Consider the following 14,644-nt stretch of genomic DNA (forward strand, 5'->3'; position numbering starts at 1 on the left):
GAAAACTACACATAAGTATGATTTAACACAGTAAACAAGATGTCATACATGTAAAAAAAACTTAAAGTTGTAATTAGAAAATGACATACATCACTATGGACCCAACTGCCAGATGTGTGCAGATCCTCCAGGGTTGATTTCTTAATGAAACCACTCATCTGTTGGGATTGATGTCCTAAATCTAGTGTATCTCGTGGTTCGTAGTTTTGTAAACAAAAATTATTTATTTAATAAAATAAGAGATATTTTATTTGACATTTAGACTGTTGGGGTTGATGTCCTAAAGTCTCGTGTCCTGTAGTTTGTAAACAGTATGTACGAACGCTTGTGTTGTTAATATATGATATTTACTTCACATCTTGTATATTTTGCTCAGTTACTTGTTTTATTTGCTTTATCACAAACCAATAAATATAAAATCCCTGGTTATCTGTATGCGACTCAAGTATATATGTGGTGACATACAAGTGGATCATGTCTTGAGTGATAACCAAAATGGTCAGTAGTATATGGATATAGGAGGGAAACCTTATCTTGGTAACACTACGGATGCAGCCCACTTTGTTGAATAGTCACAAGTGTTGTGACTTGTCACAGATGGTCTGATCCTGATCATTCGTGTTGGGGACATGTGAGCGGGTGCGTCCTATACAAAGAGTTTATATAAGACCTGACCACGAAATGTTAACGTCTCGTTATATAACATCGTTCATGACAGAGACTTCACTTCACTAGGATGACCATAAGTAACATGACCTCAATCCTGAGTGAGTTGGGAACTCCTGCCATTGAGGGCGGTCCTTTGATTTGTATGGGTGCGAGTGGCCAGGTCACCGATTCAAACCTACCATTTTGGGATTCGTCTGATTTGGAAGTTGGGAACTCAGCTATACAAGATGAAATTCATTCCTTCCCCGAGGCAGGGGTAAGTAGATAGATAGCTCACTTAAGGGCTAATTTCGGAGCTTGAACGATGTGGCGCCACGCACCTTCTCTTGGCTCGAGAGGTGTTCACACATAGTTGGACTATGTTGTATTGTTCATTAGAGGAATCAGTGGTACTTAAAAAGTGAGATGTAACTACAGAGGCATAACGGTAATTTGGCCCAGTTGTACTTACGAACATCTGTGAAGGTTCATTGTACTCATGATTGGTTATATCCGATGGACACAGAAATATATCAGTGGTAAGAAAAGTTCAGCTGTTGGTCTTTAGTGGAATACTGGCCAGTTAATGGATGGTGGATCTCGTGGCTAAAGAGTTTAGTCAGCTATTCACGGACCGTTGGAGCTTCAAACCACAGGTCCATTAGGTCCCCTGGGTAGTTTGGATAAAGTCGAGAACCAGTGTTTGGGTTAATTTGAAATGTTCAAATTAACAAGAGGAAGTTCGATTACATATGATATAATTGGACTGGTTAATTATATATGATATAATTGGCTAAATGTATGAGATACATTATTTTGGAGGAAATAAGATAAAATACTATAGTAGATATGTGATATCAAACTATAGGATAAAAATATAATATGATTATATTAATTAATTAATTAATTGGTTAATTATATGATAATTAAGCCAATTTTCACGTTTGGACGTGGGTTAGTGGGCAGCATCAGTTATTGTAACCGATGAGTTAAAATGATATTTTCATTTTTGAGTCATTTGATCAATAGCCCAAAAAGATTTCGTGAAGCGGGCGTTGGAGAGTTCTAAGTGATCGCCTAAGAAAATCGAGAGACTATACGATAGCTCTTCTCTACCTAAACGATCATCCACCTCGCGCTAAACGATCACACACTGTTGCCTACACGATCAGATAGCTTCTCTAAATGATCGTATAGTGTGTCGTTACTAAAAAATCGTATACCTTTTCTTAAATGATTGTTCAGTAAATCCTACACGATCGTGTAGCTTCTCCTAAACGATAAGCATTTCTACTATGCGATAGCGTTTTCTTCCCTCCCACTTGCTTATCGCCTATACGATTTGTGTTCCTTCTTCTTCTACCAAATTTACCAAAGCCCACCCTTTGGGTTTTCACTCCGAGAATACTCGGGGCTCTTTAGTGGTGGTGTCGTCCCTGTGGTGTTCGTGTTCGTGCGGTTGTTCGTGCTGATTTTGTTGACGCTGCTGCTGGGCGTTGGTAGATCGCTTGGAGGGTTCTGCTGCGTTGGAGTTCCGAAGTGTGAAGAACGTCTTCAACTGGTATGGAACTCTTTCCCTTGTATTTATCTTGTTCTTAGCATGCCATTAATTAGAGTTTGTTTGCATAACTGTATGTGTTGAATGTATATATTTATATTTTGGTTACTATGAGATCGGAGCAATCTGAACACGCTCATGGAACTCTTAGATATAAGATCCTTCAAGACAACATTAATTCAATCCAATAAACTAAGATCTAAGGTTATTTGATGTCACTTGGATAGTATGTGGTTGATGTACAAGTGGTTCACGTTCAAGTAATAACTTAAAAGGTCTGCAATGAATGGATGAAGGTTGAGTGTCTTATCCTGGTAACACTATGGATACGACCCACTTTGTAATTGTGATGTAAGTGTTACAACAATATGAACCATATTGTTCATGTAGAAACATGTGCGTGGGGGTATCTTGTATAAAGGAGTTTATACATAGACCAGACCATAAAATAATTAGTTTCTCTTTATAACACCATTACTTGAAGATACTAATATTTCACTAGGATGACCATAGGAGACTTGACCTTAATCCTGAGTGAGATGTGAACTCTTATTTATGACGGCAGTCCATTGATCTGTATGGGTAAGAGTGACCAGGGAGCTGGGAACCCAGCTATACAATATGAAATTCACTCCTGCCCATTCCTTGAAAAAGTAAATAAATTTCTCCCTTAATAACTGGTTCCGAATCTTGAACAATGACGCCTTAACCTCTCAATGGCCTGAGAGGTGTTAGTTTATAATTGAACTATAAACTGTTTATTCATTAGAGGAATCAGTGGTACTTAAGAAGTTAGATATACTATAGGGGTAAAACGGTAATTTGACGTAGTTGTAGTTAGAGCGATTTGTGAAAGGTCAACTCACTGTTGATTGATTATATCCATGGACACATAAATATATCAAAGAGTGCAACTATCGGTCTTTAGTGGAGTCATTAGTAGTAAATGAATATCGATTAATTGGATTAAAGAAGTTTAATCAATTAATCTCATATCATTGGAGCTTCTAGTCTGTAGGTCTATAAGATCCCCTTGTTAGTTTACTAAAGGATAGTAATGAGGAATGATTAAATTGTTCAAATCAAATGAGAAAGTTTTATATTAATGAGATTAATATATAATGATTAGTTATAGATGTGATCTATAATCTAAATTATGTAAAAGAGATATATTTGAATAAGATTCAAATATTAGATACATATGAATTAGATTCATAAAGAAATGTATACATATAAATATTTAATATTTATATGTTAATTAACTCCATATTAAATATGATTTAATACAGTTACTTAATTAATTAATTAATGGTCAATTAATTGATTAAGAAATAATGGAGATTGGAGGTTAGCATAAATATATGATATTTATGATGATTAATTAAATGTATATTAAATGGGATTAAATATATAGTTATTTAATTAATGTGCCAATTAATTAAATAAGGATTATTTAATTAATTAGAACTTAGGACATAAAAGAAAATTCTTGGAGAAGGGGTTAGCCCTTCTCCATATATATACATCCTTATAGCCACTTTAGGAAAAGGTTTTGTTATCACACAAAAACCTAGCCTCCACCTTCCCTTTAACTTCTCTATAGTCTACCATTTTTCTCCTCAAAGTTCTTGGATACCACACTTCTAAGTTCTTTGAATCCTAGAGAATAGCAAGGTAATCTCGTTGGTGGTGTCCATCTACGTTGGAGAAGTTTGAGATTATTGACAACAATGGAAGAAGAAAACTAGAGGAGTCAACAAAGGTAAGTTGTGATTCCTCTTATTCTTCATTTTTCAAGCATGCCTATGTTTTTTGAATGTTTATGTTACAAATGCATGGTTTTTTTTCCTTTTTTTTGTTTTTTTTTTAAATCGATTATCTAAATGCAAGACGTTCACACGCTTCTGCGAAGATTTGATCCCTTCAATTGGTATCAGAGTCAGTTCTTGCAATTTTGATTTTTGATTTTTATAAACAAAAAGTAGAGAACATGGTGGGTGCATTTGTATATTGTTTTGTAAATTTCATTTGGATATTTTTGGCTTAATAGATATTTTCAGTATTTGGCACATAGACTTGTTTACTTGATTTGATCATGTAAGAGCTCATTGTTTTTAGGCATTTTTACTGTAAATTGAGTTTGTAAGCATCATTCATGGCAAAAAGATGCTGTGAAAAGAACCCAGGAAAATAAAGGAGAAACAAGAAAAAATGGAGAGAAATAGTGCAGGTCAGTTTTTCAGGGACAACTTTTACTAATTTGTTGATTTTTTTATTTCTAACCATTGGATCATGCTGAAATCAGTATATTCAAGACACCCAGGATCTTATTTTGAACGGTTGGATCGTCGTTTTGTGTTCTAGTGTATCCGTCGTTGCCGTCAAACTAAAGAAGTTTTTTTTTTCTCTCTGTTTTCTTTTAGAATTTTCTAAAATTTAAGGTTTTAGATTTTATTTTTTTGTAATTAAATTAGTATAACTCAATTATATTAATTTAATTATTTTATTAGGATGCCAAATATCGGTTTGTTAATTTCTTTTATATAATTGAATGTGCATGAGATGTATGTTTAATTTGTATGATATATATATATATATATATATATATATATATATATATTGCATATTGTATGCCATATAGATTATTAAAATCCCACCTTAGGATAAACATGTTCATGCATCATATCTAAATATAAATGTTATAGTTTTAGATGCATGATTAATATGAGCATGCTCATGCATTATAATATAATTGTTATATTATTTGGATGCATGTTTTGGGTAAGCATATTCATGCATTATAAATGTTATAATGTATGATGAATATGCATGTTATTTTTCATGAATGATAATTATAAGCGTTATAATTAAGTGAAAAAAAATGAACTTTGCTGCCTGTTTCTATGCAGCGGAGAGAGATTCTTTAGAGTTTATGAGGCAGGTCCTGGCAGATTTTGCAAGGTTGTCTAGTTTAGTTGCAAATGTTAGGAAGAGTTCCATATTTATTGGGGGTGTGGAGTCTGGGGAGCCGGAGGAACTAGCTGCGTTTATGGGTTTCTCTCTTGGTTCGCTGCTTGTTAGGTATCTAGGTTTACCTTTATTGGCGGGTAGGTTGAGGGTTGTGGATTGTGCACCTTTGATTTAGAGGATTACAACTCGTATTAGAAGTTGGGCAGCACGGTTCCTCTCATTTGCTGGGAGGTTGCAGCTTGTTAGGTCTGTTTTACAGTCCTTTAAGGTTTTTTGGTGTAGCATCTTCGTGTTGCCTGCATGTGTAACTCATGAGGTTGATCGTCTTTTACGTAGTTATTTATGGAAGGGTAGTGCGGTGAGTCGGGGTGGTGCACGGGTGGCATGGGAAGAGGCGTACTTGCCGTTGGGAGAAGGGGGGTTGGGTGTGAAGTATGTGGCCTCTTGGAACCAGGCTGCTATTATGAAGCTGCTCTGCCTTCTTTTAATTAAATCGGGATTATTATGAGTGGCATGGGTGGAGCCGTATGTTTTGCGTGGGCGGTCTTTGTGGGCTGTTCGGAGTGAGGTTGAGAGGTCTTGGTGCTTGAGGGCTATCTTGCGTAGTAGAGATAGATTTAAGCATCGGTTCATTTGATGGTCGGCGATGGTCGGTATTGTTTTTTTTGGTGGGATCCTTAGCTGCCGGGGGGTGCGATTTTGGATTCATACGGATCTACGGTAGTTTATAATGCAGGGAGTAGTTTGGAGATGCGGTTGTCGGAGTTCATGGATGGTGAGAGAGGTTGGAGGTGGCCCACAGTGTCTTGGGAGTTGCTTGAGATCTGGGGTCTTCTTCAGACAGTGGGGCATAGGGTGAGGGGGGAGGATTATTGGGTTTGAGTGCCAGATGCTAGTGGTCGGTTTTCTATCGTTAGTGCGTGGGAGAATTTATGTCCTCGTTGTTATAGGGTGGCTTGGGCTAATATTTTGTGGGCGAGGGGTGGTATTCCGCGTCACTCCTTCTGTGCGTGGTTAGCTGTGAGGGACAGGTTGGGTACGCGGGATTGGTTGAGGAGTTGGGGAGTGTTGTCCTAGAGGGGGTGTCTTTTGTGTGAGGGAGGTATGGAGTCGCGAGATCATTTATTTTTTGAGTGTGGGTTTGGGAGAGAGGTGTGGTCTGAGGTGTTTCATCAGTTGGGTTTGTCGCATCGAGTGGCGGGTTGGGATGTAGAGCTGATGTGGTTGTGCTGGGTGGGGTCGGGTAAGGGGGTGCATAGTAAGTTGTTATGTGTTTTCTGGTGTGCTTCCATCTACTACATTTGGCAGTAGCGTAATCGGCAGCTGCATGAAGGTCAAATGAGGTCGGTGTCAGCTCTGTTTCACCTTATGATCTCTGCGGTTCGTGCTCGTGCTGCTTCCTGGCGGGTTGACCTTCTTGGTCTTATCTAATGTGTTTACAGATGTTTTTTCTTTTTGATCTTTACGTTGTTCTTTGTTTTACTGCTATCCTTAGTTTGTGGGATTTTGGGTTCTTTTCTCTGGCTTTCTCCTTGGTGGTCTGCGACTTTATTTTTATGTGTTTGCCCTGTCTTTGCTTGTGCTTTGTTGCTTTGATGCCTTGATCCTGGACTATGGGATCCCCCTTGTTGTTGTATAATAATATCACTTATTCTAAAAAAAAATGAACTTTGCATTGAGCATGACATTACTTAGATTAATATAAACGTTATATTTAATCAAAGTCGTCCTAATGCAAACGAAAAAGGTTTTCGACAAATTCATTGTTTTATAAAGGTTATAAGTTCAATGAATTAGAATTAAAATTGATAATCAAGAGTTGCATGCATACGTAGGTCATAATTAATTTTAAATGGTTTAAAATTAATTCATCTGGACTTGTATTAAATGGGGTTCTAATGAGATTAGAAATATGATAATTTTTTAATTCATTTTAATAGGATTAAAATGAACTTGGTTAAAAGATTAAATTTATACAATAATTACCCACAAGGAACCTTTGTCTAAGAAACATTTTGTCCAGGCTAAGGTATTTAAGCTGAGGAAATTGAACACCTCTACCTGGGAACGGTCCTAGAAGGTAAATGGAGCAAATATTTTATAAGTATGCAATAAGTGATCAATTTTATTACAGAGTTTAATGAATGAGATCACATATTGTTAAATATTTAATATAAGTGTTATATTGAGCAAATTAACAAAGAACTTAGCTGAAAATTGATTAGCCGGATTTTACTAGGTTAATAAACCTAAAAGGTAAAACACTTGGTGGGAGGAAAAAAAAATGTATATGATATGTAATTTTTCCACCTACGCTCTCCCTAAAAGTTCATAGGGTGAGATTCATGTTCAGCCCCATGGTACCCTGGGCATACCCTTCCTTTAGGAAGGTATTTACATGGGTCAATATCAAGATGAATGGAGAAAGTGTTTATAGTGAGGGGGATAAGGACGTGTGACAATATATCCTACGGTCTCCTTTGTTAGTTTGTAATGTTTCTTTCATGTTCGACCTCGTGGTGCCTTGGGCGCACCCTTCCTTAGGAATGTATTTGCATGGAGGAAAGACATTACAAACTCTAGAAATGATTTAAATTGTTCAAATCAAATGAGATAATTTTATATTAACGAGATTAATATATAATGGTTAATTATAGATGTGATCTATAATCCAACTTACGGAAGAAAGATATATTTAAATAAGATTCAAATATTTGATACATATGAATTAGATTCATAAAGAGATGTAAACATATAAATATGATATTTATATGTTAATGAACTCCATATTAAATATGATTAATATAGTTAATTAATTAATTGATTAAGAAATAATGGAGATTGGAGGTTAGCATAAATATATGATATTTATAATGATTAATTAAATGAATATTAAATAGGATTTAATATATGAGTTTTTAATTAATGTGTCAATTAATTAAATAAGAGTTATTTAATTAATTAGTACTAAGGGCATAAAAGGAAATTCTTGGAGAAGAGATTAACTTTTCTCTATATAAATACATCCTTATAGTCATTTTAGGAAAATGTTTTGATATCACACAAAAATTTAGCCTTCACCTTCTATCTAACTTCTCTCTAGAATTTTCTACCATTTTTCTCCTCAAAGTTCTTGGAGACCACACTTCCAAGTTCTTTAAATTCTAGATAATAGCAAGGTAATCTCATTGGTGGTGTCCTTCTACGTTGGAAAAGTTTGAGATTATTGACAATAGTGGAAGAAGAAAACTAGAGGAATAAACAAACGTAAGTTGTGATTTCTCCTATTCTTTCTTTTTCAAGCATGCCTATGTTTTCTTTGAATGTTTATCCTACAAATGCATGATTTGTTTACTGTTTTTTGTTTATTTAAAAATAGATTATCTAAATGCAAGGCATTCACACGTTCCACGGGGATTTGGTCCCTTCATCATCAACCACTATACTTGTGAACCTCTTTTTTTATTTTTATCATCAGCCAACTATCAAAGAACTTTCACTCTAATAGTAGTCGAAAGATTGTGTAAAGGATGATATATCATTTCTAAACTAGACTTACCATGCACTTCAGTTATCTTACCTACCGCATTGTCCACTAAAAGAACGACATCTGTACTTTCGTTGATGGTTGGCTCTGATGATTCTGTACTGGTGGGTGTTATCTTAGTCTTTTTACATCGATCGTCATGTTTCGTCGACAGTCATCTACGAATAACCTACCATAAACGATTATAGTAATTGATTTCAAAGGTCAAATATGAGATATTGCCTTCACAGAACAAAATTCACTAAACAAATGTAACTCAATCCATATATTACCTTTGGTGGGACAAACAACATAGATGTTGTCTTGGAATGGAGGTTCGACGATCCCAATATAGGTTTGTTCCCCTTCGTGAGCTTTGTAGGAGGTGTGTATACTTTACGTTGCTTAACCATTCTTTACTCTTCCTAGTCATCGACACCTATAAATATAATGAGTGAGGCAATGTTCATATACTGAAAGAAACAACTTAACATTACCTGAACGTATAACTGAAAAAACGAAAATCCTTACAGCGCATGCCACATCTTTGGATTGAATTGTCGTCTCTTGAATGGCCACATACTTACTTGAATGTGTGTGTTGTGGGTTAGAATCATTAGAGGCAAGTTCAAGCATTGTATCTAAAGGAAGGGAGCATACGTATTTAGTATTTTCACACAGACCTACATGTGGTTTGGTTGGTAGTAGGTTGACTAAGGGAACTGTCTCCGGTGATTTAACAAAGGACATATCCTGGCTTTTATAAAGTTATGAAGTTCATCATCATTAGGTTCATTCATCTGAACTTCGGGTCCAATTGTGAGGTCATCCGGTTGTTAGCATTGTGTATTAGTGGGAGGGAGATTTACAATGTCCAATATTTGAAGTGAGTCTATGATATGTGATGGTTGTGACTCGAACATTGTTGTACTAACATCTGATTCAAGTCTCAGCACTATGGGACAATCTCTTTCTTGTGGTCCAAGCCTACTCGATTCAGTTGTAGGTGACAGAAGTTAAGCATCTGAATCGGTTGAGGTTCAATTTTTATTGTGAATGGAATGGATTGGATCACATCTAACCTATGAATTGTTGTCAAACTCTTGTGAAAGAATGAGATTATTGTGTGAAATGGATTGAGATTCATATGAGGTAGAAGGATCTTCTATAGTTGAGAGAATCGATTCTACACTTGTATCAATGGGCAGATAAAGAGAAGGTTGCAGCTGTGGATCAAATTCTTCAACAGAACATAGGGGACTAGATTCATTACGGGGCTGACATAGATTTTTAATAGGGCTTTCATCACTATTATGATTGGAAGAAGCTTTACAGGGATTCTGGATCATACGGGGATCAACGCATTGAAGATTATGGCTATGGCGGAAGAATTCTTCAACCTAGTTACAATAATGCCACATATTAGGACCTTATTAATAAAAATAATAATGTATTCAATAGTTCAACATCCGAAGATATAGTATTAAGGTTACCTTTGAGATTGAGTTAATAAATTCTTGCATCGACCATATGCGACTGAACATATCCGACATCATGCTTGTCATAGCATTCATTTTATCATTCACCTCATCCTGCCCGCCATTGATAATACAAAGGTGATACTCTAAAGCAGTGAACCTATTATCGTCAGAGGCAAATGTCGATGGCACCCACTCTGTAGATGGCTGCTCCATGCCACCACTACTTGCTAGCATGGAAGAAGGCGCAGTGGTAAGGTTGATATGTGGAATGATCTAACAAGTCTGCATCAATGTTGACTGTATTATGTAAAGAAACATAAGGATTAGGAAGAACAAATTCAGGTACAACACCCTATTGGCCGCACTGTATGTTCAACAAGTTCTTAAGGCACATATAAATGTCTCTCGTGCATTGGCATGCCTACATACACTCACTCTTGATCTGACATGTGTATGACATTCATAACAATAGTCTATCATCATGCAAACTAAAGTGTAAGTACTATAATATGATAGTGAAATGAATTTATGTTGAGTAACTAACTAACCGATGCACACTTGAACTGTTAGCATAAATACTTTATATCTATATTGAATAGATAAACCCTAGAATCATTCATGTCAAATTGTCAATAATATATACATACCGGATTCCATTGAAAGATTGATGATGATTAAGTGGCGGCTATTGTCTTCCTCAACTAAAGCTCCAAATGCCCTAAGTAGGATCTCTCTCTAGATGAGATTCAAGAAAGACTGAGTGCTTATTGCTTTGGTATATTGGGGACCATAGCCCTAAGGTCTCTTTATATACTAGTTCAATTAGGGTTCTCATTAAACCCTAATTAACTAGGAATAGGCTTCTACCCGTTAAGTCCATACTCAATTAGGAATCTAGGGCCTTAATTAATTATATCACATAATAGGGCCCAATCTAATAAAATAACCCAATATGATAAATTATTAATCTACATACATAACTCATACTTTAATTAAACATATTATCATTTAAATATGTCTAACAATCTCCCACTTGGGCTATGTCTGTGTACCTAATATAACTAAATCACATAAACCTTAAGTGCGCATAAACAGGTTATTTCAATAATAGAATTTCCCTTTAGTTCAATCTGGTCCATTTCCTGTATTAGCACGGAATCAAGGCGACTTTCGTCACTACCCTTGTAACTAAACCTTCCTTGATCACCAATTCCAATACATTCAATGACATAGATCAAGTATGGATGGATAGCATGGAAACTACATGCAAAGTGATCTAGATCATGCCTATTTTTGACTGATCCAAATTCTTTAATGAGACCATTCTAAAAAACTTTATGCTAAACTGCATGCATGATAAACGAGTTTAGATATAAAACATAAACCATCAACTTTATTCTATATAGAAAATAAACAAAATAAGGTCAAAGAACATCCTCAATAACAAACTCCCACTAAACCATGGAATCAGAAAAGTGACTAACACCCATGTGAGCAACATGCTCATGAAAAACTTTAGGTAGTAAACCTTTAGTCAATGGATCTGCCACCATACAGTTTGTTCCTATGTGTTCTATCGAAATTTGACCATTCTGAACTCTTTCTTTAACAACCAGAAACTTCACGTCTACATGCTTTGATTTGCTTCTGTTGTTGTTGAAATACATCACAGCCGACTTATTGTCACAAAATAATTTTAATGGTATTTCTATGCCAACCACTATCCGCAGCCCAGTGACAAAATTTCGTAACATATTCCATGATTGGATGCCTCATAACATGCTATAAACTCCACAGCCATGGTAGAAGAAGTCATAAGTGTTTGTTTAACACTTTTCCAGGATACAACTCCTTCAGCCAACATGAAGATATAGCCCGAAGTGGATCGCAAAGTGTCTTGACATCCAGCATAATCAGAATCAGAATACCCAATGATCTCCAAAACTTCTGATCTCCGATAATGAGCATATAATCTTTTGTTCTCTGTAAATACCTCATAATCCGTTTGGCTGCTTTCCAATTTATCCATCCCCGGGTTACTCAAATATTTGCCTAACACTCCAACTATTAACGTAATATCTGGACGCGTGCATACTTGAGCATACATTAGACTTCCAATGGCCGATGCATAGGGAACCTTCTGCATCTCCTTAGTCTTGAGTGTGGTCTTGGGGCATTGACCTAAATGAAATTTATCACCTTTAACGATCGGGGTATCTCCCGACGCACAATCTTTCATGCCAAATCTACTCAAGATCTTTTCAATGTAGTTCTTTTGTGGCAATCTCAAAATACCTTGAGAACGATCTCGCAGTATTTCAATTCCTAATACAAAAGAAGCATCACCAAGATCCTTCATCTCAAAATTTCTTTTGAGAAATCTCTTAGTGTCATGCAATAAACCTACATCGTTACTAGCTTTGAGTATGTCATCGATATATAACACCAGAAAGATTGATTTACTCCCACTGAACTTGTGATATACACAATCTTCCACAATGTTCACCTCAAAACCAAATAAGGTTATCACTTTATGGAATTTGTGATACCATTGACGAGACGCTTGCTTGAGACCGTAGATGGATTTCTTTAATTTGCACACCATAGACTTTGAATTACCAGACATAAAGTTTTCTAGTTGCACCATATAAATCGTCTCATCAATGTTCCCATTGAGAAACACAGTTTTTACATCCATCTGGTGTAGCTCTAAATCAAAGTGAGCTATCAGTGTCATGTTTACCCTAAAAGAGTCTTTCGATGAAACCGGAGAGAAAGTCTCTTTGTAATCAATGTCTTCCTTTTGAGTAAAATCCTTTGCAACAAGACGAGCCTTATATCTTTTGATATTGCCATGTGAATCCCTTTTGATTTTAAATATCCATTTACAACCTATAGGTTTCACTCCTGCTGGCAGTTCGACAAGTTCCCAAATTTCATTGTCTTTCATGGATTTTATTTCCTCTTCCATAGCACTTATCCACTTTTGAGAGTTAGAACTTTGTAAAGCTTGTTGGAAGTTGTATCAATGGAATGGCGAACATCATCAATATCAAGGAAAAATTTGTATCAATGGAAGTGTGCTTGTCTTTTTCCATCATCATAAGTCCAGTATAGTATAGAAGTGAGACCTTCACAGCATCCTCGTCGGTCTCAAACTCTAAATACAGATGCTCCTTTTCCAAATAAAAGACGGTAAGTGTCTTTCGATCAGGGAAGTACTTATCCTAAAAACGATTTTCCTCAATTGTTGGTTGGGGTACTACATGTACAAAAGGCCATAAACCTGTCATCAAAAGGAACTCTATCTTCCCAAAAGTCAGAATGGTTCCTCTTGTGTTGAACGTAATGCAGTCTTCTCGGCCGGTAACAACCTCTCGTAGTAAGGCCTCGTGAACTACACCTTATTAAAAATGATGTTTAGGTCAATGTACAGATCGAATATTGTTTTCCTAAAAGCTTCAAGCTGCACATGAGTCAACTTCCGCTTAATAACAGCATTTGCATTCTTGATATGGGATAGACTCGTATACTACACTGGAAACCATTCTTCCCCAGGAATCTTGTAACGAGGTTGTGCCATTGCTTATCTAAAATTATTTTATTCCATGGAAATTCAGTCAATAAACAATACATTTCAGAAACTTTACTGCATTTACCGATACCGATTATATTACAGTTCTACCGCTACCAATAAACTGATATCGATTTATCAATATATCCTTCTTCCTACCGATTTACTACTATATGACCTAATCGACATGATTGTCAGTGAAGCATGTCCATAAGTTTAAACATAATATATAAAAATTCAAATAGAGTCTATATGAGTACTGAGAACAAATGGACTACTAAATAAACTAGTGTGACTGGATTAATAACGACTTCGTACTGCTTGAAAAGTATCGACAGCAAACCTACAAGTTCCCGTTTCAAACAATATTGGAATGTATACATTCCTCGAAGCCCTAATTGTATGTGTTATAATAGTTATTCAAAGACGATTGCCAGTTAAAACGAAGTAAAAAAATTGAAGTAAAAGGCAGAATATGTGACACTTACATGAGGACGAGGAAACAAAGGATTGGAAATCAGAAGCGAAATGGTGAGGAAGTAAAGAAGTGTGGATTAAAACGGTTGACAGATTGTTTGAAATGGGGGTGAATAGGGGTGTTCGATGTTGTCAATTTGAAATGGCGTGATGAAGGTAGTTTTGTCATTTTCTTTCCACCTTTGAATTAATGATTTAAAATAAACAGCCCCAATCACAATCATATTGCTTTTGAAAAATTAGATAAATAAACATTAATAATCACAATCACACTGTGTACAATTGAGGCCCATTTTGATTGATGATCCAATTGGAATCAACCTAAATTACACCATTTTTCATTCCCCCATGTAAACATGGCCTTACATAAATTCATTTTTTAGGTAAAATTATATATTGATGCGTTAAAC

Source organism: Benincasa hispida, chromosome 2, assembly GCF_027475165.1.
Source record: "Benincasa hispida cultivar pf3 chromosome 2, pf3_genome.v1.1, whole genome shotgun sequence".
Taxonomy (NCBI): domain Eukaryota; kingdom Viridiplantae; phylum Streptophyta; class Magnoliopsida; order Cucurbitales; family Cucurbitaceae; genus Benincasa; species Benincasa hispida.